This window comes from Pristiophorus japonicus, chromosome 2 (genome assembly GCF_044704955.1).
Source record: "Pristiophorus japonicus isolate sPriJap1 chromosome 2, sPriJap1.hap1, whole genome shotgun sequence".
Lineage (NCBI taxonomy): Eukaryota > Metazoa > Chordata > Chondrichthyes > Pristiophoridae > Pristiophorus > Pristiophorus japonicus.
In genome coordinates this window covers 127,899,286-127,925,755 of record NC_091978.1, presented here as the reverse complement: position 1 = coordinate 127,925,755, position 26,470 = coordinate 127,899,286, and the positions used below count along the sequence as shown (strand labels likewise).

The 26,470-nt window shown below is 44.5% G+C and overlaps 1 protein-coding gene across 6 annotated transcripts in view; it reads right to left on the bottom strand.

Moving 5' to 3' along the window:
* ipo11 (importin 11) overlaps nucleotides 1-26,470 on the bottom strand; it is a 928,775-nt gene that overhangs the window by 860,959 nt on the left and 41,346 nt on the right. For 3 of the 6 annotated variants that reach the window (XM_070869300.1, XM_070869323.1, XM_070869331.1), the window contains exon 1: nucleotides 17,380-17,459. The exons of 1 other annotated variant lie outside the window; for it this stretch is intronic. The gene's annotated coding sequence lies outside the window, so the exon portion shown is untranslated. Of the gene's footprint in view, nucleotides 1-17,239; nucleotides 17,312-17,379; nucleotides 17,460-26,470 lie in introns of those variants that run through there. 2 more of the 6 variants (XM_070869319.1, XM_070869314.1) reach the window with 2 other exon arrangements.

Genomic DNA, 26,470 nt, shown 5'->3' with positions numbered 1-26,470 from the left:
TTGGCCAAAGTGGACTGGAAACAGCTACTTGATGGTAAATCAGTGTCAGAGCAGTGGGAGGTATTCAAGGAGATCCTGAGGGTACAGAGCAAGTATGGTCCCTTAAAGAAAAAAAGTGAGGCTAACAAATCTAGAGCCCCCTGGATGTCAAGGGACATACAGGGTTAGATAAAGAAAAAAAGGGAAGCTTATGACAGATACCAAGAACTCAATACTGCAGAAACACTAGAGGAGTACAAGAAATGGAAGGGTGTAATTAAAAAAGATCAGGAAAGCAAAGAGACAGCATGAGAGAATGTCGTCAATTAAAATCAGGGAAAACCTAAAGTTGTTTTATAAATACATTAAGAGCAAGAGGATAATTGGAGAAAGAGTGGGGCCTATTAGAGACCATAAAGGAAATCTGTGTGTGGAGGCAGAAGACATGGATATGATTCATAATGAATACTTTGCATCTGTTTTCACAAAACGGGGGGGGGGGGGGGGGGCGATGTAGACTTTGCAATGAGGGAGGAGGAGTGTGAAATATTAGTCGAGATAAACAGTGAGAGGGGAAGTATTAAGGGGCTTAGCAGGTTTGAAAGTGGATAAATCCCCGGGCCCGGATGAAATGTATCCCGGGCTGTTAAGAGAAGCAAAAGAGGACATAGCAGAGGTCTGACTATCATTTTCCAGTGCTCTCTGGCTGCAGGTGTGGTGCCAAAGGACCGGAGGACTGCTAATGTTGTACCTTTGTTTAAAAAGGAAGAAACAGATAGACCAAGTTATTACAGGCCAGTCAAAAATGATTGGAAAAAATTCTGAGGGACATGATAACTCTTCATTTGGAAAGACATGGATTAATCAAGGACAATCAGCATGGGTGTGTCAAGGGAAGGTCTTATCTGACTAACTTGATTGAATTTTGCAAGGAGGTAACCAGGAGGGTCGACGAGGGCAGTGCGTATGATGTAGTGTATATGGATTTTAGCAAAGCTTTTGATAAGGTCCCAGATGACAGGCTGATCACGAAACCTACGGATCCAGGACAAAGTGGCAAGTTGGATCCAAAATTTGCTCAGAGGCAGGAGCAAAGGGTAATAGTTGATGGCCGTTTTTGTGACTGGAAGGCTGTATCCAATAGGGTTCTGCATGGCACAGTGCTGGGCCCCTTGCTTTTTGTGGTATACATCAATGATTTGGACTTGAATGTTGGGGAGTATGATTAAGAAGTTTGCACACGACACTGAAATAGACTGCGTGGTTGATAATGAAGAAAGCTGCGGAAAGTTGCAGGAAGATACCAATGTGCTGGTCAGGTGGGTAGAACTGTGGCAAATGGTATTCGATCCGGATAAGCATGAGGTAATTAGGGGAGGTCTAACAAGACAAGGGAATACACATTAAATGCTAGGACACAGAAGTGTAGAGGAACAAAGGGACCTTGGAGTGCATGTCCACAGATCCCTGAAGATAGCAGGCCGGGTAGATAAGGTGGTTAAGAAGGCATATGGAATACTTGCATTTATTAGTCGAGGCATAAAATACACGAGCAAGGACGTTATGCTTGAACTGTACAAAATACTGGTTAGGCTACAGCTGGGTAACTGCGCAGTTCTGGTCGCCACATTACAGGAAAGATGTGATTGCACTGGAAAGGGTGCAGAGATTTACAAGAGTGTTGCCTGGACTTGAGAATTTTGGCTTTGAGGAAGGATTGGAGATGCTGGGTCTGCTTTCATTGGAACAGAGGATGCTGAGGGGAGACCTGATTGAGGTGTGTAAAATTATGAGAGGCCTGGATAGAGTGGATCGGAAGGATCTGTTTCCCTTGGTCAACAACTAGGGGGCATATATTTAAAGTAAATGGGGGAAGGTTTAGAGGAGATATGAGAGGCAATTTCTTCACCCAGAGGGTGGTGGGGGTCTGGAACTCACTGCCTGAAACAGTGGTCGAGGCAGAAAGCCTCACCACATTAAAAAAATACTTAGATGTGCGCTTGAAGTGCATAACCTACATGGCTACAGACCAAGAGCTGGAAAATGGGATTAGGCTGGATAGCTCTTGGTCCGCTGACGTGGACATGATGGGCTGGAATGGCCTCCTTCCGTGCTGTAAATTTTTATGATTTTATGAAGAGAACAGAGTGCTCCCAGCAACTCACATCTTGCTCAGAACAAAATACAGACCACACAGAAAAACACAAGAAACTGGAATTCAGAATGATTCATTTTTTTTAATGTGGGTTTTAATCTGGCCTAAACTGAAGGACTAAAGTTATTTTTCCATCAGTACAATTATGTGAAATGGGCCTGGGTATCCTCAATCCATACTCATTGGGACTCAGAAAATAAAATTGCCAACAAATTGCACAGAAACTTGATTCAGAGAAGCAATAAATACAGGTGGTGTTGTGCATAATGGAAACTTCACACAAGTGATAGACCTCTGCAGTTGTGATTAATCTATTTTTCAAAGGCAGAGTACGAGGAATGTTAGCCAGCTCTACCTCGCCACCAGCTCTCTTGACCTCGCCACTGCCTCTGATTTCTCTTGCTGATTGTCCGCCATCTAGTATTGGATGAGCCGAAATTTTCTCCAACGAAATATTGGGAAGGCCGAAGTCATTGTCTTCGGTCCCCTCCACAAACTCCGTTCCCTAGCCTGCGAGTCCTGCCCTCTCCCTGGCCAGTGTCTACAGATGAACCAGACCATTCGCAACCTTGACGTTAGATATGACCCAGTCCCAGACTTGACTCCCGAGATAAGCCTACAGCTTCCCTCTGTATTGGCATCCTACAAAAGGCTCATCAAGGCACTCGTCGCTGCCTCCACACGAGCAGCAACCCCAACTACCCCATCCTACTATCTCACCAACCTTCCCGCCCAGCGGGTACTAATCTTGCCAATCTCCTCCCCGTCCAACTCACCCACCCCCCAGCGCTGACCCTGTGGACGCTGGCAGTGGGTCAGCGGTCACCGACCCTCTCCGCATCTCCCTCCAGAATATTAGTTCGCTTGCGAACAAGACACGTGCCATCCATGACCTTATCGTGACTGATGGCATCGACATCATGGCCCTGATGGAAACTTGGTTGAGGGGCGTTAACACCTTACCCTTAAATGAAGCCTCCCTGTCCGGCTATACCTTCCACCACTTGCCTCGCTCAGACCACTATGGTGGTGGTGTGGCTCTCATCACCACATCACACCTTGGTCTGCCCCCTACTCCTCCTGCACGTTCTCCTCCTTTGAGCATCTCATCTTATTCTACCTCTCTCACCGCTCATTTAAAATTCTCGTTCTCCACCGCCCACCCAAGTACCACAAAAATGTTATTACCGATAGTTCTTCACTACTTTCCTCCCTCTGCACCGAATGACTTCTCATCCTTGGTGATTTCAACCTCCCTCAATTCATCACGCTCGCTCTCTCAAGTTCACTAGCTTCCTATCCTCCCTTAATCTCTCCCTCCATGTAAACTCCCCAAAACATATTCACAGCCAGCTCCTCTACCTTGTCATCTTTCATGGCCTCGCTACTCCCATCGTGTCAATCACAGATAAGGCCATCTCTGACCACTTCCTCGTATCACTCTCCATCCACATCCCCCTTCCAACTGCCCACCCCCCTCCCCCCCCCCCCCCGCCCCGCCCCACCTCCTTCTTTGCCCACCCCTGGAAAAAAACTCTTTCTCTACTCTCTTACAACTGCATTTATTAACTCCCAACTGTCCAGCCTTTGGCCCTTTATTCACCACAACATTTCTGTAGCTACCGATCTGCTCAATCATGCCATCACTACCACCTTTGATGCCTTAATTTCCTGTTGAAACAATTACTCTCTCTCTCTCTCTCTCTTTCTCACTCTGGCCGGCCCCCCTGGTACAGCTCCTTGACCTTGCTATCTCTCAAGGCCTCACTACTCCCATATTTTGTATCAGTCTTTATGGTAGAGGACACTAACAATATTCCGACAATGGATAGTCAAGGGGCTATGGGGGGGGGGGGGGGGGGGAAACTTAACACAATCACAAAAGAGGTGGTACTCAGTAAGATAATGGGACTAAAGACAGATAAATCCCCTGGACCTGATGGCTTGCATCCCAGGGTCTTAAGAGAAGTAGCGGCAGGGATTGTGGATGCATCGGTTGAAATTTACCAAAACTCCCTGGATTCTGGGGAGGTCCCATCAGATTGGAAAACTGCAAGTGTAATGCCCCTATTTAAAAAAGGAGGCAGACAAAAAGCAGGAAACTATAGACCAGTTAGCCTAACATCTGTGGTTAGGAAAATGTTGGAGTCCATTGTTAAAGAAGCAGTAGCAGGACATTTGGAACAGCAAAATTCGGTTAGGCAGAGTCAGCATGGATGTATGAAGGGGAAATCATGTTTGACAAATTTGCTAGAGTTCTTTAAGGATTTAACGAACAAGGTGGATAAAGGGGAACCAGTGGATGTGGTGTATTTGGACTTCCAGAAGGCATTTGACAAGGTGCCACATAAAAGGTTACTGCACAAGATAAAAGTTCACGGGGTTGGTGGTAATATATTAGCATGGATAGAGGATTGGCTAACTAACAGAAAACAGAGAGTCGGGATAAATGGTTCATTCTCTGGTTGGCAACCAGTAACTAGTGGGGTGCCGCAGGGATCAGTGCTGGGACCCCAACTATTTACAATCTATATTAACGACTTGGAAGAAGGGGACTGAGTGTAACGTAGTCAAGTTTGTTGACGATACAAAGATGGGAGGAAAAGCAATGTGTGAGGAGGACACAAAAAAATCTGCAAAAGGACATAGACAGGATAAGTGAGTGGGCAAAAATTTGACAGATGGAGCAGAAAAAAAATCAAAGAGCAAGTTATTATTTAAATGGCAAAAGATTGCAAAGTGCTGCAGTACAGCGGGACCTGGGGGTACTTGTGCATGAAACACAAAAGGATAGTATGCAGGTACAGCAAGTGATCAGGAAGGCCAATGGTATCTTGGCCTTTATTGCAAAGGGGATGGAGCATAAAAGCAGGAAAGTCTTGCTACAGCTAAACAGGGTATTGGTGAGGCCACACCTGGAAGACTGCGTGCCGTTTTGATTTCCATATTTACGAAAGGATATACTTGCTTTGGAGGCAGTTCAGAGAAGGCTCACTAGGTTGATTCTGGGGATGAGGGGGTTGACTTATGCGGAAAGATTGAGTAGGTTGGGCTGCTACTCATTGGAATTCAGAAGAATGAGAGGTGATCTTATCGAAACGTATAAGATTATGAGGGGGGCTTAACAAGGTGGATGCAGAGAGAATGTTTCCACTGATAGGGGAGACAGAACTAGGGGGCTTAATCTTAGAATAATGGGCCGCCCATTTAAAGCAGAGATGAGGAGACATTTCTTCTCTCAGAGGGTTGTAAATCTATGGAATTCGCTGCCTCAGAGAGCTGTGGAAGCCGGGACATTGAATAAATTTAAGACAGAAATAGACAGTTTCTTAAACGATAAGGGGATAAGGGGTTATGGGGAGTGGGCGGGGAAGTGGAGCTGAGTCCATGATCGGATCAGCCATGATCGTATTGAATGGCGGAGCAGGCTCCAGGGGCCGTATGGCCTACTCCTGTTCCTATTTTTTAATCTTATCGAGCCCTGATCTTCAATCCCTTAAGTGCAAGGGTCGCAGACTTGAAGGGATATGCCGGACAACTGGTTTAGATATTCACCGCCAGATCTGGCTGGACCATATAAAGCATTATCAGGTCCTGTTCTTGTCTGCCAAAATTGCTCACTATTCCAGAATCATTCTGGAATGTAAAGATAAATCCTGGCTTCTATTCTCCACTGCTAACCATCTTTTTAAACCCCTCTCCCGAGTTTCCACTCTCACCTCCGACAATAAGTGCAAGCTAAGATTGAGACGATCCATTCGGCCACCTCTGCCTCTTCCCTTCCTTCCCCTAGCCCAAACACCCCCCTGCACTAGCTCTAACCTCACGTCTTTCTCCAGTTTCTCTCCGATCTTCCCTCATGACCTTTCCGAGCCTATCCTGTCCAGGAGACCAACTTCCTGCTCCCTCGACCTTATTCCCACCAACAGCTGACAATCCAACTTCCTTTTCTGGATCCCATGTTAGCTGACATTGTTAACGGTTCTCTCTCCTCAGGTACTGTCCCCCTCTCCCTCAAATCTGCCGTCATCACCCCTCTCCTTAAAAAACTAACTCTCGACCCCTCCGTCCTTGCAAACTACCGTCCCATCTCCAACCTCCCTTTCCTCTCCATAGTCCTTGAACGTGTTGTCACATCCCAAATCCGTACCCATCTTTCCCGCAACTCCATGTTTGAATCACTCCAATTCGGTTCCCGCGCCTGCCACAGTACCTAAATGGCCCTCATCAAAGTCACAAATGTCTGCGCTCCTTTAACTCTGCCCTCTTGAGCATCCCTGATTATAATTGCTCAACCTTTGATAGCCGTGCCTTCTGTTGCCTAGGCCCTAAGCTCCGAAATTCCCTTCCTATACCTCACCGCCTCTCTATCCTCCTTCAAGACGCTCCTTAAAACCTACCTCTTTGACCAAGCTTCTGGTCACCTGGCCAAATTTCTCCTTATGCGGCTCAGTGTCATTTTTTATCTCAATACTCTTGTGAAGCCTTGGATGCTTCACTACGTTAAAGGCAATATTCAAATGCAAGTTGTTGTTTTTGTTCTTGACCCTCAACAGAGCTTCTGACCCCATATCCGATCCATCACCAAGACTGCCTACTTCCACATCCGTATCAGCCATCTCTGCACCTGCCTCAACACACTGCTGAAACCCTCATCCATGCATTTGTTACCTCTAGACTCAGCTACTCCAATGCTCTCCTGGTTGGTCTGCCACTTCGCACTCTCCGTAAACCTGAGCTTATCCAAAACTCTGCTGCCCGTATCCGAAATTGCATCACGTCCCGATCACCCATCACCCATGTACTTGCTGACCTAAATTGAATTCTGGTACGTCAACACCTCTATTTTAAAATCCCTCCATGAACTCGCTCTTCCCCATCTCTGTAATCTCCTCCAGCTCTACAACCCTCCGAGATCTCTGCACTCCTCCAATTGTGGTCTCTTGCGCATCCCCGATTTTCAGCGCTCCACCATTGGCGTCAGTGCTTTCAGTTGCTTTGGCCCTAAGCTCTGGAATTCCTTCCCTAAATCTCTCCCCTCCTTTAAGACGCTCCTTAAAACCTACCTCTTTGACCGAGCCTTTGATCATCTGTCCTGATATCTCCTTCTGTGACTCGGTGTCAAAATGTTTTGATGAATAATGTTCTTAAGCACCTTGGGACATTTTGCTACATTCAATATGTTATATAAATGAAACTTCTTGTTGCATCGATCTTTGCATGCCAAAGCTAGGAGTACTTGATGCAGACAATGGGTGGCAAAAATGGAAGAATGTTCCAATCTCCAGCACTAATTTTCCTCATCCTGATCAGTAATCAGGCGTATTTAGTGTACTGGTACTATTATGCAACAGGAGAAATCACATTAAGCTAATATGCTTTAATACCACCATTTGTAACCACTAGCACTTCACACTAAAGTTAAACAGCTCAAAATGTGCTCCAGGCTTATAGGAAGTTTGGAAGGACCAGATCTATCTATTAGCTGCTTTTCATAGATCAAATGTACCAGCATGTTCCATTAAAATGACATCAGGGCTGATGAACACAAAATCAAAAATAAAGCAAATGCATCAAGAAGAATATTTAAGGAAAATCTGTTTTGCAGACAATTGTAAATTTAAAGAAATCAGCAATGCCTAATGTATTTCAAGTTATTCACTAAGTTTTAAATCTATTGTCCATCTTTTCTCCCCTTTGGGATTCTATTCCAGAACACAGGAGCTCTGAAATACATATTTCACAATACATCTTACTCTAGATTTCCAGTCATCTCTGATGTAGTTGTCACAACTTCCCAGTCATCATTCACCTCAGAAACATTAATGATTAAAATCAGATCAGGTAGTAATACAATAGAAACACTAGATGGCATTGTCACACACGCCACAGGCCTCAAAATTCAAACTGCAATGGCTGCATTTATGAACTATAGGATATAAAAAAACTAGCATCTCCTTAATCACCTGGGTGCACAATCATATTTTCAGTCAGCTTAGTCTCCTCAATTTACAATTACAGACAGTCATCCATTAATATTATTCGATTATTTTGTTTCGGATACCATTCAAGTGTTGCATCTGGTCATCTTCCTCGATTGGACTGTACAGCCACCCAAGAACTCATGTTATGAGTGGAAGCAAGTCTTCCTCAATTCCAAGAGCAGTTCTGATAATCCATGAAAACAGTGTCAGGTTTTTATTGCCTATTATACAAACATAATCTAAAAGGAGGCCTACCAAGCTGGCTATGTTAAGGCCATGTTTTCCACCTCACCTCTTCATATGGAATAAGCAGAGCAAACCCTAGAGCTGATTAGCTGACTACCAAATAGTATTGGAGCTGCCAATATCTAACAACAACAACTTCTACTTACATAGTGCCTTTAATATAGTGAAACGTCCAAGGTCCTTCACTACATTATCTCAGAGATGCAGTGATCGTGTCCATTCTTAAAAAGGGGAACAAATCCGACTGCGACAACTACAGTGGAATCTCCCTGCTATCAACCACTGAGAAGATTGTCGCTAGAGTTCTCCTCATCCGTCTTCTCCCTGTGGCCGAGGTGCTCCTCCCGGAGTCACAGTGCGGATTTCGTCCCCTATGGGGCACAACGGACATGATCTTTGCAGCACGACAGCTGCAGGAAAAATGCAGGGAGCCCTTATACTTGGCCTTTTTCGATCTCAAAAAGGCCTTTGACACTGACCGTGCAGATTTATGGAGCGTCCTCCTCCGTTTTGGATGCCACCAAAAGTTTGTCAACATCCTTCGCCTGCTCCACGATGACATGCAGGCCGTGATTCTTACCAGCAGATCCATTACAGGCCCATTTCACGTCCGGACCGGAGTCAAAAAGGGCTGCGTCATCGCTCCAACCCTCTTCTCAATCTTCCTCACTGCCATGCTCCACCTCATTGTCGACAAGCTCCCCGCTGGAGTGGAACTAAACTACAGAACCAGTGGGAAGCTGTTTAACCTACGCCGCCTCTAGGCCAGGTCCAAGATCACCCAAACCTCTGTCGTTGAACTGCAGTACACGGACGACGCCTGCGTCTGTGCACATTCTGAGGCTGAACTCCAGGATATGGTCGATGTATTCACCGAGGCATATAAAAGCATGAGCCTTACGCTTAACATCCGTAAGACAAAGGTCCTCCACCAGCCTGTCCTCGTCGCACAGCACTGCCCCCATCATCAAGATTCACGGCGTGGCCCTCGAAAGCGTGGACCACTTCCCATACCTCAGGAGCCTCTCATCAACAAAGGTAGACATTGATGCGGAGATTCAACATCGCCTCCAGTGCAGCCTTCAGCCGCCTGAGGAAGAGAGTGTTTGAAGACTGGACCTCAAAACTGCCACCAAGCTCATGGTCTACAGGGCTGTAATAATACCCGCCCTCTTGTATGGATCAGAAGCATGGACGATGTACAGAAGACACATCAAGTCGCTGGAGATATATCACCAACGATGTCTCCGCAATATCCTGCAAATCCCCTGGGATGACAGACGCACCAACATCAGTGTCCTCGCCCAGTCTAACATCCCCAGCATTGAAGCACTAATCAAACTCGATCAGCTTCACTGGGCAGGCCACTTAGTTCGCATGCCAGACACGAGACTCACTAAGCAATTGCTCTACGCGAAGCTCCTTCATGGCAACCAAGCCAAGGTGGGCAGCGGAAACGTTACAAGTGTTATGTATCGGTAAAGCATGCACTCCCATGTTCCGCCACCAGGGAGCTCATCCCTCAGGCCTGTTCCTCACTCTGCAGTGTCTTATTAAAGACTGGGGTCATTGTTACTTTAACCTCCCTGTGTGCTGCCTCATCTGTGTTGGGAACACAATAACAAGGACACCCTCAAAGCCTCCCTGGTGAAGTACGATATCATCACTGACACCTGGGAGACTCTGGCCGAAGACTGCCCTAGGTGGAGAAAGTGGAGGGCGTCGAGCTCCTCGAATCTCAACGCTGCAAGCGTGAAGAGGTCAGGCACAGGCAGCGGAAGGAGCATGTGGTAAATCAGTGCCACTGCCCCCACCCCCTCCCCCCGACGAATATCTGTCCCACACGTGACAGGATCTGTGGCTCTTGTGTTGGACTGTTCAGCCACTAAAGAACTCACTTTAGTAGTGGAAGCAAGTCTTCCTCGATTTCGAGGGACTGTCCATGATGATGAATGTAGTGAAACGTCCCAAGGCGCTTCGCAGAATTATAAGAAAAAAAACTGACACCAAGCCACACAAGGAGAAAGTAGGGCAGATGACCAAATGTTCAGTTGAAGAGGTAGAGAGGTGGAGAAGTTTAGACAGGTAATTCCAGAACTTAGGGCCTAGGCAACAAAAGGCACAGCCACCAATGATTAAGCAATTATAATCAGGGATGCTCAAGAGGGCAGAATTAGAGGAGCACAGATATCTCGGGGGGGTTGAGGGGCTGGAGGAGATTACAGAATAGGGAGGGGCGAGGCCATGGAGGGAATTCAAAACAAGGATGAGAATTTTGAAATCGAGGCGTTGCTTAACTGGGAGCCAATGTAGGTCAGCGAACACAGGGGTGATGGGTGAACAGGAGTTGGTGCGAGTTAGGACACGGGCAGCCGGGTTTTGGATGACCTCAAGTTTACATAAGGTAGAATGTGAGAGGCCAGCCAGGAGTGCATTGGAATAGTCAAGTCTAGAGGTAACAAAGGTATGGATGAGGGTTTCGGCAGCGGATGAGCTGAGGTAAGGGCAGAGACGGGCGATGTTAGAGGTGGAAATAGGCGGTCTTAGTTATGGCACGGATGTGTGATCAGAAGCTCATTTCGGGGTCAAATATGACACCAAGGTTGCAAACAGTCTGGTTCAGCCACAGACAGATGTTAGGCTGGAGTCAGTGGCTAGGGAACAGAGTTTGTGGCGGGGACCAAAAGGAAAAGCTTCAATATTCCCAATATTTAATTTGAGAACATTTCAGCTCATCCAGAACTGGATGTCGGACAAGCAGTCTCACAATTTAGACACCATGGAGGGGTTGAGAAAAGTGGGGGCGAGGTAGAGCTGGATGTCGTCAGCGTTCATGTGAAAACTGATGCTGTGTTTTCGGATGATGTCGCCAAGGGGCAGCATGTAGATGAGAAATAGGAGGGGGTCACGGATAGATCCTAGGGGACACCAGGGGCAACGATGCGGGAGCAGGAAGAGAAGCCGTTGCACGTGATTCTCTGGTTATAATTAGATAGATAAGAATGGAACCAGGCGAGTGCAGTCCCACCTAGGTGGATGACAATCGAGAGGCGTTGGAGAAGGATGGAGTGGTCAACCGTGTCAAAGGCTGCAGACAAGTCAAAAAGAACGAGGAGGGACAGTTTGCCATTATCAGTCACAAAGTATTTCATTTGTGAATTTGATGAGCCGCTTCGGTACTGTGGCAGGGGTGGAAACCTGATTGGAGGGATTCAAACATGGAATTGAAGGAAAGATGGGCAAGGATTAGGGAGGAGACAACACGTTCAAGAACTTTGGTGAAGAAAGGGAGGTTGTTTGCAAGGACGAAGGGTTGTTTTTTTGAGAGGGGTGATGATGGCAGATTTGAGGGTGAGGGGGGTCGGTACCTATGGGAAGAGAATTATTAACAATGTCAGCTAACATGGGAATCAGAAAAGGAAGTTGGGTAGTCAGCAGTTTGGTAGGAATAGGGTCGAGGGAGTAGGAAGTGGGTCTCATGGACAAGGTGAGTGCAGAAAGGTCATGACATTGGAGAGATGAGAGTTCAGGACTAGGGGCAGGGACTGAGCAAACAGGGTCACAAACCACTTATATATAGGTGTACAGCTGTAACTTCAACTTCTCCACTCACCATATAACCCATCTCCTCGGGTCCACTGCTCTAAACTGGAAGCAATTATTAAAGGATGGTCAGATTGTACAAGCATGGTGACCAGTCTCTCTGAAGCAGAACTCCTTTCTACCTTTTCACCTTTCTGGCAGCATTGGCCCTTCTGGGAACAAGTCTACTGCAAGTATAGTACAGTTATTGATGCATACAAACCTCTTCATATTATCTAGGTTGCAGCCAAGGAGAATCAAGTGCCTTGAATCCTGCAGCCTCAGATTAAAGTCCTCATGGCTCTACCAACTGAACCATCAAGGCTCAACGTACTGGGGAACTGTGGATACACAGGTCAATTTGAAAAAGATCACAGGGCGGCCTACTTAAATCAACCTATCATCCGCTCCTTGGTAAAACACAGATGGGTCATCTATTATATCATTTGAATAGTTACTACTATCGTTTCCAAGCTTTGGAATTCCTTTCCTAAATCTCTCTGCCTCTCTTTCCGCCTTTAAGACACTCCTTAAAACCTATCCCTTTCATCTGCCCTAATTTCTCATGTGGCTTGGTGTCAAATTTTGTTTTAACACTCCTGTGAAGCGCCTTGGCATATTTTACTATGTTAAAGGTGCTATGTAGATACAAGCTGTTGTTGTTAGCATTTGAACCACTGTTCAGTCATTTGTTTAGAAACATAGAAAATAGGTGGAGTAGGCCATTCGGCCCTTCGAGCCTACACCGCCATTCAATGAGTTCATGGCTGAACATGCAACTTCAGTACCCCATTCCTGCTTTCTCGCCATACCCCTTGATCCCCTTAGTAGTAAGGACTACATCTAACTCCTTTTTGAATATATTTAGTGAATTAGCCTCAACAACTTTCTGTGGTAGAGAGTTCCACAGGTTCACCACTCTCTGGGTGAAGAAGTTTCTCCTCATCTCGGTCCTAAATGGCTTACCCCTTATCATTAGACTGTGACCCCTGGTTCTGGACTTCCCCAACATTGGGAACATTCTTCCTGCATCTAACCTGTCTAAACCCGTCAGAATTTTAAACGTTTCTATGAGATCCCCTCTCATTCTTCTGAACTCCAGTGAATACAAGCCCAGTTGATCCAGTCTTTCTTGATATGTCAGTCCCGTCATCCCGGGAATCAGTCTGGTGAACCTTTGCTGCACTCCCTCAATAGCAAGAATGTCCTTCCTCAGGTTAGGAGACCAAAACTGTACACAATACTCCAGGTGTGGCCTCACCAACTGTAGTAACACCTCCCTGCCCCTGTACTCAAATCCCCTCGCTATGAAGACCAACATGCCATTTGCAGCAGAAAGTTTGAACTTTCCAGTAATTCATTTTAAGCAATTGAAACAAAGAGTACAGAAGATTTTCCAACACTAAAAAGTTTGAATCTTCCAACAATTCAAATTAAGCCATTTTAAATTAACAGTAGGCTTTTCATATTCCTTTCAAGTTGTTTTGTAGAAATTGGGATAGGAGACGAGAAAACACTATTCTTATAAGCTTATGTTTAAAAAAGAATTTACATTTACATACAAGCACCTTATGGTATCTAAGGAACACCCAAAGCATTTCACATATAATAAATTGCTTTCAAGTCTAATCAACATTATTTAGACAGTAGAGAACTCTTCACTACTAGGGTCACACTGACAGGACTTTTAGTATGCCTAACCTTTCCAAATTATATTTGCAAGTCAAATGAGTGTGCAGGGCATGCTTAAAAAGGAGTGTTTCATTTTGGGTTTAAATAAAGGTGCAGCATACAGGAGCAAAGCAGTTCATGACAAATTTCTACATAGCAATAGTTCGAGTATGGTGTGCAATTTTGGGCATCCCATTATAGGAAGTAAGAACTTGCATTCATACAGCACCTTTCAATTCCTCAGGGCACCCCAAAGTGTTTCACAATGAATTAATTACTTGTGTGTGAAATCATTGCTATTATGTAGGCAAACACAACAGCCAACTTGCAAACAGCAAGGGCCCACAAACAGCAATGAGATATATAATGGGATAATCTTGTTTTAGTAATGTTGTTTCAAATGTAAGTGTTGGTCAAGGCCTCACAAGAGAACTCTCCTGCTCTTCAAATTTGTATGTCCACCAGAGGGGTCAGATGAGGCCTCAATTTAATGCTGTGTCTCGTCCCTCAGTCCTGCACTGAAGTGTCAGCCTTCTGATGCAGAGGTAAAAATGCCACCATTGCGCCACGGTTGACATAATAAAGAAGACATTGAAACCTGAGCATGTACAGCAGGTTCACCAGGATGCCAAGGATCGGAAACTATAGTTATGAGGAGGCACTTTAGCTACTGGGACAACTACTACTGGAGCAGAGAAAGCGACAACGAGATTTAACAGAGGTTTTTAAAATAATGGAGGCTTTTGATAGGGTAAATAGGGAAATTTATTTTCTCTAAATGAGCAGTCACGATTAGGTGGTCATCAATTTAAAATAGTCACAGAGTGTCAGCCGTGACTCAGTGGGTAGCACTCTCGCATCTGAGTCAGAAGGTTGTGGGTTCAAGTCCCATTCGAAAGATTTGAGCACAAAATTCCAGGCTGACACTCCAGTGTAGTACTGAAGGAGCGCTGCACTGTCAGAGGTGGAGTCTCTCAGGTGGACTGGACGTAAAAGATCCCATGGTACTATTTTGAAGAAGAGCAGGAGTTGTCTCCAGTGTCCGGGCCAATATTTATTCCTCAATCACCATCACTAAAACAGATTATCTGGTCATTTATCATATTGCTATTTGTAATCAAATTGACTGTTGGGTTTCCTACATTACAATAGCAACCGCATTTCAAAAGTATTTAATTAGCTGTAAAGCGCTTTGGGACATCACGAAAGGCGCTATATAAATGCAAGTGTGTTTCTTTCCAAGAGCGAGAAGAGGGGTTAGGAGAAAGTGTTGAGTGCAAAGATTTGTTTAATAGAATACTTTGCTACAGATAATAATTGAGGCAGAGACTACTGCATCTTCAGGGTCATGCGGAGAGATGTTTTACAATATGTCAGAGATAAATACAATGTCAGAATTTCCTCACTCTTTTATGCCCATATATCATTCCCTGTGCCCGAATGAATTTTGGCTCATTATAATAGTACCTTCATCTCTGAATACATTTTTATGGCATCAGTATAAATCACATTAATAATTGAAAAACTTCTACGATTGCATGTTCTTAAACACGCTGTGCCAAATGTGCATGAATGTGGATGGCTTGAAACTTTAATTTTAATAATGTGAGATTGGCACTCTCCTCAGGCCCTGATTGTTCATACAGGTTTCTGATTGTTTATGCCCATTTTTATGTTCGGGTGTATACCGATGACTTGTGGGGAAACTTGGGTGTAAATAGACATTGGCAAAATAGATGCAATTTGCAGCCAGCACAAAATGGGACAAATGGCATCCTTTGGTCCGGTCAACTTCCATAGTTCTCTATTATAGCAACCAAAACACTATTTTCAAACACTATCGCAATACATTGGACTAAAATATTGATGTTATGGGGTGGAATTTCCTGCAAGTGTCATTACACCCAAATTGCATCTATTTTGCCAATGTCGATTTACACCCAAGTTTCCCCACAGGTCATCGGTATACACCGGAACATAAAAATGGGCATAAACAAGAGAAACCTGTATGAACAATCAGGGCCCGAGGAGAGTGCCAAACTCACATTATTAAAATTAAAGTTTCAAGCCATCCACATTCATGCACATTTGGCGCAACGTGTTTAAGAACATGCAATCGTAGAAGTTTTTCAATTATTAATGTGATTTATACTGATGCCATAAAAATGTATTCAGAGATGAAGATACTATTATAATGAGCCAAGATTCATTCAGGCACAGGGAGTGTGATATATGGGCATAAAAGTGTGAGGAAATTCTGACATACTGTAATTATGTGCGTAACATACTTAGAAGCATCGGAACAGGAGTAGGCCAGTTAGCCCCTCGAGCCTGTTCTGCAACTCAATGAGATTATGGCTGATCTGTGACCCAACTCCACATACCTGCCTTTGTCCCATATACCTTCATGCCTTTGGTTAACAAAAATCTAGTAATCTCAGATTTAAAATTAATTGATCTAGCATCAACTGCCGTTTGCAGAAGAGATTGCCAGACTTTTACCACCCTTTGGCTGTAGAAGTGTTTCCTAACTTCAACCACGAAAGACCTGACTCTAATTTTTAGACTATGCCCCCTAATCCTAGACTCCCTAATGAGCGGAAATAGTTTCTCGCTAACTACCCTATTAATTCCTCTTAATATCTTGCAAACTTTGATCAAATTATCCCTTAACGTTCGAAATTCTAGGGAATACAACCCTAATTTGTGTAATCTCTCCTTATAATTTAACCCTTGGAGTCCGGGTATCATTCTGGTAAACCTACACTGCACTCACTTCCAAGACCAATACAGGTACAACGTCTCAAATCCGGCAGCCCGAAAACCAGAATTGTCTGAAAGCCAGACATTTTTGAGGCAGACAAAATGGCGACATCAGACGGCAAGGGACGAAGAAACCGGTAAAAAAATGCAGCACTGGGGGGCCGCGAGAATCAGCGGGTGGTGAGCAGCAGCAAACACGGCAGTCTCGAGGTTGCCAGATTGCAGACGTTGTTCCTGTATACCCTTCCTATGGTGTGGTGCCCAGAACTGCTCACAGCATTCCAGGTGTAGTCTAACCAGGGCTTTGTATAGCTGCAGCACAACTTCTACCCCCTTGTATTCTAGTCCTCTAGATAGAAAGGCCAGTATACCATTAGCCTTTTTATTTTCTGTACCTGTCCAAGACATCTTAATGATCTATATACATACACCCCAGGTCTCTTTCGACTTCCACTGTTTCTAGCTTTTCGCCATTTAGAAAGTACATTGTTCTATCCTTTGTGCACTTGAGTTTCCTATACCCTGATTATGTGTCTCTGGGCACAGATACACAGGAAATTCAGGCCACACCTTCTGGTAAGTTCCACAATGCATTCGATTTGACCAAAAGTGAACCTACCCACCCAATTCCAATAATTTCAGGTTATTTGTTTTCTTCGTAGTGGGAAAGGAGGGGAAACAACCTTGAAGAAACGTCTGCATTTAGTTAGGAACATGACAAGAGCGGGTGATTGAATCATCAGATTTTAGTGATCTCAATGCCCACACCTGCCCCGGACGGTGACTGGTCGCAAGCTCTGGGCCCATCGATCACCGGTCGCCAGCGGCCACAGGTTCTCTGACCCACTCCTGCTTTTACCTTTTGGGCTAAAAAAGCTGCAGCGAATGTCGGGATCTGAACACAGCGCCGAGTCAGGTGGCCGTCTGCTGCCAGTCAGGCGGAAGCCCGGTGAAGCCTGTGCACGGCCAGCCGGTACAGTGCACGCTGTGTAACTATACCTGTTCTCTCGGTGTTCTTCACTCTGATTCAGGCTCAGCGTCTCCACGCCTCAACCAGGACCGCGCCATCAGCCAGCACCGCACATGCGCACAACTCGATCTGTCGCGCGCGATTACGTCACAGAACAGAGCTGTTGAACAAGGGACTCCCAGAACAGCGCCGCCGAGCAATAGAAGGATCAATTCTTTGCAAGACAAGTTGAGGTTTCGTCACACTCACAGTAAAATATTAAGTAATCATAGAATGGTTACAACACAAAAGGCGGTCATTCGGCCCGTCAAGCCTGTGCCGGCTCTCTGCAAGAGCGCTTCAGCTGGTCCCACGCCCCTGCTCTTTCCCTCTCGCCCTGCAATGTGTTTTTCATTCAGGTACTTATCCAATTCTCTTTTGAAAGCCACAGTTTAATCTGCCTCCACCACTCTTTCAGACAATGAATTCCACATCCTAACCACTCGCTGTGTAAAAAAGTTTTTCCTCATGTCACCTTTGGTTCTTCTGTCAATCATCATAAATCTGTGTCCTCTATTTCTAGACTCTTCCGCCAATATTTCTACTCTGCCTCGACACTTCATGATTTTGAACACCTCCTCTCAACCTTCTCTCCTCTCAGGAGAACAACCCCAGCTTTTCCAGTCTATTCACCTATTAATCAGTGTTTATATGTCTATATACAAATAATTCAATAAATCTGGAATAAAAAGCTAGTATCACAAATGGTGACCATGAAACTACTGGATTATCGTAATTTCTTACTTCGCCTTTGGTTCTTTTGTCAATCACCTTAAATCTCTGTCCTCTGGTTCTCGACCCTTCTGCCAATGGGAACAGTTTCTATCTACCTTGTCCAGACACAGATCCAAGCATAGCTTTGACACTGTGACAGTAATTAGTCTAATTAAGAAGGCAAAATTCTGTCCAGGAATCAAATTTAAATAAAGGGATAAATCCACTTCAGGGTAAGTGGCTGCATATGAGGGCAGATATTGTTGCAATCTTTCCAAAGGTTCAAAATGGATTTGAAATATTTGCCAACCTTTACCAAGGCTGTGAAATAGCAGAAAGAAGTAAAAAAAAAAAGCACCTCACAAAAATGAAGTGAAAGGAAACCCAATTTTGATGAAAAAAATAGAGGCTGTGGGCAAGTGATGCTAGCAAAATGGATATGCTGAATGAGATGGATGTAAGGAGGATAGCTCTATTTGGTGTTCAATGGCTCCTTTCCCCAAGAACAACAATGCACATTGCCTATTGTCTATCAGAAAATGGCAGCCAAGCTTAACAGTATTTGGATGGTGTTATGTTGAGAATAACTCCACAAGACTGAGTACTGTAAGCTTAAACTGATGTGATCTTAGTCTCTTTAATAAAACTCCAGAGTGCCAAAGCAGCATGGCAGACAAGCTTTTATATTCGCTTGCATGAGGTGTGCAGGTGACCCTTGGGCCTCCAACAGGTGCGCCCTCTGGTGGCAAGTCTTACACAGTTATAATGTTTACATACATAACATAACCTCCCCACCCCAAAGTCTTTGATACAAGATATTTACAAGTTGAGGTGGTACGGGGCCCTTCGCTCCCTGGTTGAATGCCTGAGTTCGAACCCTGGCATGGGTGAGTTGGTTGGGCCATTGCTGCACTGCAGCGCGGCTGGTCTGACCGGACTGTTGGGCATTGTGGGTTCATCCTCTTGATTGACGCGAGGTCGATTGCTGGTTGGGGGTGTATTGGTGGATCGATGATAGTGATGCCCTCTTCAAGTTGTTTCTGGTTGTCAGTGAATCGCAGTTTGGTCTGATCCAAATGCTTTCTGCACGTTTGTCCATTACATAGTTTGACAATAAACACTCTATTCCCCTCCTTGGCCATGACAGTGCCAGCAACCCATTTGGGACCATGACCGTAATTAAGGACAAACACAGGGTCGTTTACATCAAAGTCATGCGATATATCCGCGCGATCGTGGTACATGTTTTGCCGGTGATGCCGGGTTTCCACATAATCATTAAGATCCGGGTGGACTAAGGAGAGCCTGGTTTTGAGTGCTCTCTTCATCAACAATTCCGCCGGGGGAACCCCGGTAAGCGAGTGGGGTCGTGTCCGGTAGCTGAACAGAACCCGAGATAAACGGGTCTGCAGGGAGCCGCCCATCACGCATTTCAAGCTCTGCTTGATAGTTTAGACTGCCTGTTCTGCTTGCCCGTTGGATGTGGGCTTAAACGGGGTATGTTTTGTATCTGTAAAGCATGCACTCCCATGTTCTGCCACCAGAGAGCTCATCCCCTGAAGTCCCAAGGGATCCCAGCATCCCTTGGGAGCACTGTATATAAGCCGGCCCCTAAGGCCTGTTCCTCACTCCGGAGTGTCTTATTAAAGACTGAGGTCACTGTTACTTTAATCTCCCTGTGTGCAGCCTCATCTGTGTTAGAAACACAATAACTGGTGACAAGTATACGAATCCAACGCAAAGATACAGCAAACTGTGGGCATCCTGGAGAAGTTCTCGGAGGGTGAGGACTGGGAAGCCTATGTTGAAAGGCTAGACCAGTACTTTGTAGCCAACGAGCTGGACGGAGAAGGAAGCGCTGCAAAAAGGAGAGCGGTCCTCCTCACAATCTGCGGGGCACCGACCTACAGCCTCATGAAGAATGTTCTGTTTCCGGTGAAACCCACAGATAAGTCGTATGAGGAGCTGTGTACACTGGTTCGGGAGCATCTTAACCCGAGGGAGAGCGTGCTGATGGCGAGGTATCGGTTCTACACGTGCCAGCGATCTGAAGGTCAGGAAGTGGCGAGCTACGTAGCTGAGCTAAGGCGACTTGCAGGACAATGTGAGTTTGATGGCTACCTGGAGCAAATGTTCAGAGACATTTTTGTACTGGGCATTGGCCACGAGAGCATCCTACGGAAACTTTTGACTAGAGTCACCGACCCTCAGCAAGGCCATTGTGATAGCACAGGCGTTTATGTCCGCCAGTGATAACACCAAACAAATCTCTCAGCACACAAGTACTAGCAATGTTCATAAATTAACTGGAACTGTGTTTGCGAGCAGAAATGTACAGGGCAGAACCCATGAGTCTGCAACTGCCACCAGACCTCCGGTGACCCAGATGACTCAGAGACCGCAACAAAGGATGAATGCAAGGCAATTCACACCTTGTTGGCATTGTGGAGGCTTCCATTCAGCCTGTTCATGCCGCTTCAAAGGGTATGTTTGCAAGAGCTGTGAAACAATGGGGCACCTCCAACAAGCTTGCAGACGAGCTGCAAGCTCTGCAAAACCTGCTAACCACCACGTGGCAAAGGAAGATCGGTCCATGGTGGATCAAAGCAATTCCAAGCCTCAAAGAGAGAAGGCAGATGCTGAAGTACACGGGGGGCACACATTTTCGACGAAATGTCCACCTATAATGCTAAATGTAAAATTGAATGGCTTACCCGTAGCCATGGAACTGGACACTGGCGCTAGCCTGAGAATGTGTAAAAGGGTTGCAAAAGTGGTAGATGGATAGAGAAGGTGGCAAAAGGATGGAGATAGGGAATCATGGGAAAATAGCTAAAGAAATGTCAAGATGCAGACAACTGCAGAATCGACAGAAAAGAAAGGGGTTACCAAGAGTTGAAGTTGAGGTTAGACATGGGTCATGAGAAAGCCCAAGGCAGCACAAAGAAAGAAAGCAATCCTAGATAGGAAGGGAAAAGTAATAGCTTCTACTGATAAGGAGGAAGGGAAACTAATTTGGTTCTTTACTGATAAGGGAAGACAGTGTAGCAAAGCTATAACTAACCTGACCTGACACCAGCCCTAATTGGGAGACTTTCTTGCCTGCCATTAGACGTACTCGGGGGAGAGGCAGAAAGGGATTGGATAGACCAAGTGCTAATCAAATGTGTTCTGTTTTGAAAATGTATATCTACTGTGCTTTTCGTGCTGAAAAGGGCTTGTCCAGGGGAAAGTAAACAGGCTCTGATTGAGAGTGTTCCTTTGTCTTGACAAGTCCCGGCCGGAGAATCTTCAATAAAGGTCTTTTACAGAAAAGGCAAAGAGGTGTTCGCGTGTCAGTGTATTCGCTGAAACAGATTGAGGGAAAAAGAATCCGTATTAACATTTGGTGTCAGAAGTGGGATCTTAACGGACGGCTGCCGAAAGCTTGCGAATTAAGAGCCGAACTAGCCTTGGACGAGACGGGAGGAAAGTAGCCACTGGAGTGAGTACCCTTTAAAATACCACTTCAGTTTCCTTCAGTTCCAAAAGTCTGAGGAAAGTTTGTCCACTCGCTGGTTCTCAGGTAGCGTCTGAACGAGATCCAGGTCAATCTGGCGAATGCCTTTTAACTTAGGAAATAAGTGTCCAAGTCAGGTACGACGTCAACTTTGTATATCACTTAGTCCGCCTAGGCGCTGATTGGACTTAAATCACGTGGCGACGCGAACCGCGGAGGGATAGGGAAATAGACAATCGCGCGGCGACGCAAATAGGAGGGCCACGCGGAGGGATAGGGAAATAGATAATCGCGTGGTAACGCGAATAGGAAAACCGCGCGGTGACGCGGAAGGATAGGGAAATAGACAATCGCGCAGCGACGCGAATAGGAGAACCGCGCGGCGACGTGGAAGGATAGGGAAATAGACAATAGACAATCGCGCGGCGATGCGAATAGGAAAACCGCGGGGCGACGCGGAAGAAAAGGGAGTAAATCGCGGGGCGACGCGAGGAATTGTGTAAGGATAAAATATTTCTTTACCGCGGGGCGACGCAGGAATGGGCAATCATGGATCCAAAAATAGAGCCGGCCAAAGAAAAAAAATAATTAATAAGCTTTGTTGGATGAAGAGAGACTTTTGTGAATGTCTGTTTTTGAATGAGAGTACTTGTGTGATTTTTTGACTGCGGAATGAATTTTTATGCTTTCATGTTTTTTTTAAAAGCCTGTTTTGGAGGAGTGGAACAGCTATTTGTTTATTTTAGCTCCACCCACTTCTCCAAACAAAGTGAAAGTTTTTTCAACCCTTTGTAGTGTTGTCCTGTATGTGGGAAGTTTTAAGACATTTTAAGTTAGAAACGCAGGTGTGGATTTATTCGGATGATAAGTTACGGAGCTAGGAAATGCACAAAGGATAGGTTTGTTGAGTAAAATATTAAAAATACATGGTCCCGGTGGTTGAAAAAATAATTTATTTGACACGCTCACTTACTTGTCAAAAGAAAATATGCAATGATTGATTACATTGGGTTGAAAGACATAAATTTAGTCTCGGAATGAGATAAAGAATGTCTTTTTAAAAAAAGCTTCTAGCTCAAAAAAAAGTTTTAAATAAAGATTGAAATTACAAAGTTTGAATTGGGATTTTGAGATATTCAGAGAAGGCACAGCAAAATACTGAGGTGGATTCAAAAAAAAATTATTAAATTAAATCTGATCTCTTAAAGAAAAAAGGAGATATAAAACTAAAAGATTTGGAAACAATCTAGAAATACCTTCAGGGATCAGGTCAAACTCCTGGGCGAGTGGCGAGCTATCTGCGAAGGTGTAAAAGGGACTTTTGAAAAATGTTAAAAACAGCAAGCTTTAGCAGTTTAGAAGAGACATTTTAACAACTTTGAAACTGGAGCATTTTGAGATAACGAAAAGCAGCCCTCAAAGCCTAATTGCTGGACTCCATTCTAGTTATGGAGAAAAGAAAAAGATAAAGACGCCACTTTGAAAGTAAACAAATTATTTTAAATTAACAAATTTATGGAGTCACGAGCCCTCCGCGTAAAATACAAAATCTAATTTGAAGAAAGGAGATCTGAAAAAAAAGATGTAACGTACTAAATAAATGCTGAAAAAAATGTGTTTGTAATGGAAAAAGACATAACTTACTAAATACTAGTTGATGTTTGCTGTGAAAAAGATATTGGTTTAATTAGGAAAAGGGAAAAAAATTGGAAGAGGTAAAAGACACTCTACAGTGATAATGATTTTAAATTATGAGCAAGTTTCACTCCAGTTTGAAAGATTTCCAAAATGGACGTTGTTTATCAAGAAAAGTCCCGAACAGTCTAAACAAGCAGGAGGGTTTTGAAGATAACGAGGAGAAAAGATCTAAGCTATGCGAACTCAGCACAGAAAAAAAAAACTGGGAATTAGAGAATCTTACTGAATTTTTAAATTATTATAGAAAATGGAACTGGCACGGATGTTTAGATTTTGTGCTGAGAGAGAAATAAAACACAAGATTTGCCCAGTGAACGGGACCGTAAAATAAAACAAAATGTTAGAATGTACACAGCATGTGTGAAAATTGGATTTCAGTGAACAAAATAGCTATTAAAAATGTGTGGTCTCATTTTAAATCAATCAAAAAAAAAATCTTTGGCAATTAGAAGTTAAGAAAACATTGGAGTTTACTCTAAACTGCCATCTTCCCTGATGAGAAGACTTTTATTATGACGGCTTTACTAATGATTTCTGCTGTTTTAACGGATTCCTAATTTCTAAGCAAGTTTTGAAGGCACAAAGACTTAAAAAAAAAAGAATTTTTCGGATGATTACGTGAAGTCACGTAATGACATCAGGCTTTCTTTCAAACCTGTAAAGGAGTTAACCCTTTCCATTGACAGCTGTTTTATACTGGACATTATTAATTTGGATTTCTTAATAGAATAAAAAAGACTCACCTAACAGAGGAAATAGTGCGATAGTCAGAATAAAAATAAAAACAGAACTAGCCTGTGTAATAATACTCGCCTGATACAAATAAAAGAAAGATACTCAAACAAAACAAATTCAAGAGTTAAAAGCTAAGATAAATAAGCTGGAAGAGATTTTTTTTTAAAACGGGGCCAGACGGATAGTGCAGTGCACAGCCATAGCACCATCACCTATGGCAATAGAGCCAATGTACCCCATGGTGGGTAAGTGTAGTCTACAAACCCAACCTAACTTTACCTCCGATTTCACAGAGTGACCACAACATGCATGGATAAAAGATGAGTAGACCAGAACTTAACACCTGGTGATGACCAGGCTATCTGTTTAAAATTTGCAGATAAAACACTCACCGAGATGGGACCGCAGCGGCTACTTCGACCCTGGAGACTCAGGATACTGGGGACCTTGAGGCCCACGCAGGCACTGGATAATACAGATGGACTACAAGAGATATAGCACACGCAGGAAAGACACAACTACATGAACTAGCTTTGTTTAATTTGACTGCCGAAATATGCAACCCAGCAGCCAAGGACTGGAGCAAGGACAGAACTTATTTTAATGCATGGCTATGTATAGTGTTTTAAGTAAGGTTGTAATGCAGCAGGCTGCCGATGCCATGGGCGCCAGCAGATTCCGAGGACAGGAGCAAGTTTATCGGACCAAAAGGGCAAGGGCGCAGAAATCCAACTGGATGGAATTTCAGTTCTAGAAGCTCATGCCTGGGCGGACGAAGCTGCAAACAAGCTGCTAAATCCATCCGCAAAAACAGAAGGGTGGGAAGAGAACGGAGCAAAGGGGGGGCTAGTAATAAAACAATCTAAAGAAAGGATATAATTTGGGGTGAGTCAGCGACTACTTATCCTAAACCTAATGGAGATCATTTTTCCTAGCTTCTGTGGGAATGAAACTATAAGTCTATACCAGAACCTGGCACAACGGATCCTCGCAGGCCCGGAACCCACTATCCTGAGATTTAATATCAGAAATGGAACAGGGCAAGGTCGAAAAAAAAGGGGAATACTGGAAACACTAGGCATGGGTTATGCGGCAGGGATTATGACGAAGAATTTCATAGGCCTGTAGGCAATATACGACCGGGTTAACAATTTAATGGCGTAGTCTTGAGTGGATTAGTGGGGAGGGACTTGGATAACCAAGCCCTACAAGCGCGGTTGGGAGATGGCGCAGAAGGGGAACTGTTACAAGTGGCCCATACATTGCCGAAATGCCAAGACAATAAAATTGATCCACGCAATGGGGGAAGATATAAGTAAACGATTACAGGCTGAGATAGTTTGCTCCGGGTATGGGGCCTGGATATTAAGTGAGGTACAACATAATTTGGAGCAACTCCAGAATGGAGACATACCAGATTGGATTCCGAACAGCGTACTTAACAATTGGACTCTAGATAAAAAAAAATAACACATGCGAAGTACGAAGGAATAGTCACACATGGGTGCCGAAATTCAGATGTATTACTGGGCGGGTAAATATGATTGGATTTGTGTTGTCCATACCACAGTATGATGTAACAAAGGGAGACCCCTTATATCAGATCGATAATATTGGTGAAATGAGAAACCAAACTCGGTTACGTTACCATCAGCCTGCCGGACGGGTGATTAAAATTAACAATAGTACCAAAGGCATTGATATAACTGACTGCTATAAAATTAACCAAGTGGTTTTATGTCGAGGTACGCCATGAATGACGAATGATGATTGCAGATTTCATCAGATAAACGGATGCATGCTGAGTATCACTCCTCTCGAACACGATCTTGAGACCATCGCTGCCCCGCAATGGAACGGAGAGTGATGCGTGAGCACGGGGGCAGCCAACTTAACCATTAAGACCAGGGGAGGAGTCACCCCCTGTGTCCTCATTACTCCTAACTTCTGCTTCAGACCCAAGGGAGAAATAGACATAGACGGATATCACATACATCCCGAGACAACGGAAATCATCGACGGAACAATCACGGAGAGGGGGTACGAAAAGGCGGTATGGGAATCGCAAGGCAAACAGATACCGGAACTAAATGAGGGACAATTACGTTTGGTGCAAGGAATCCAGAATCAAAGACGACAGTACGTCCGGCTGATGGAAGAAATAGACAACTTACAGAGAGACACTAACGCAATGCTGGCTGATCAGCCCTGGTACTCAAAGCTGTGGGACATTGGACTTAATATTCAAATTCACCCATGGATAAGAATAATATCACATGTACTTGTAGTAATACAGGGTCTGGTTCTGATGGTCATGATGGGATTAACATGTGCACGAATTAAACAGGCCAAACGATAAGTCAGGGCACGCACTATGATTAAGGCCATAAGGGATGAAAATTTAAGCAGTCCTACAGGAAGGACTTACCTTATAT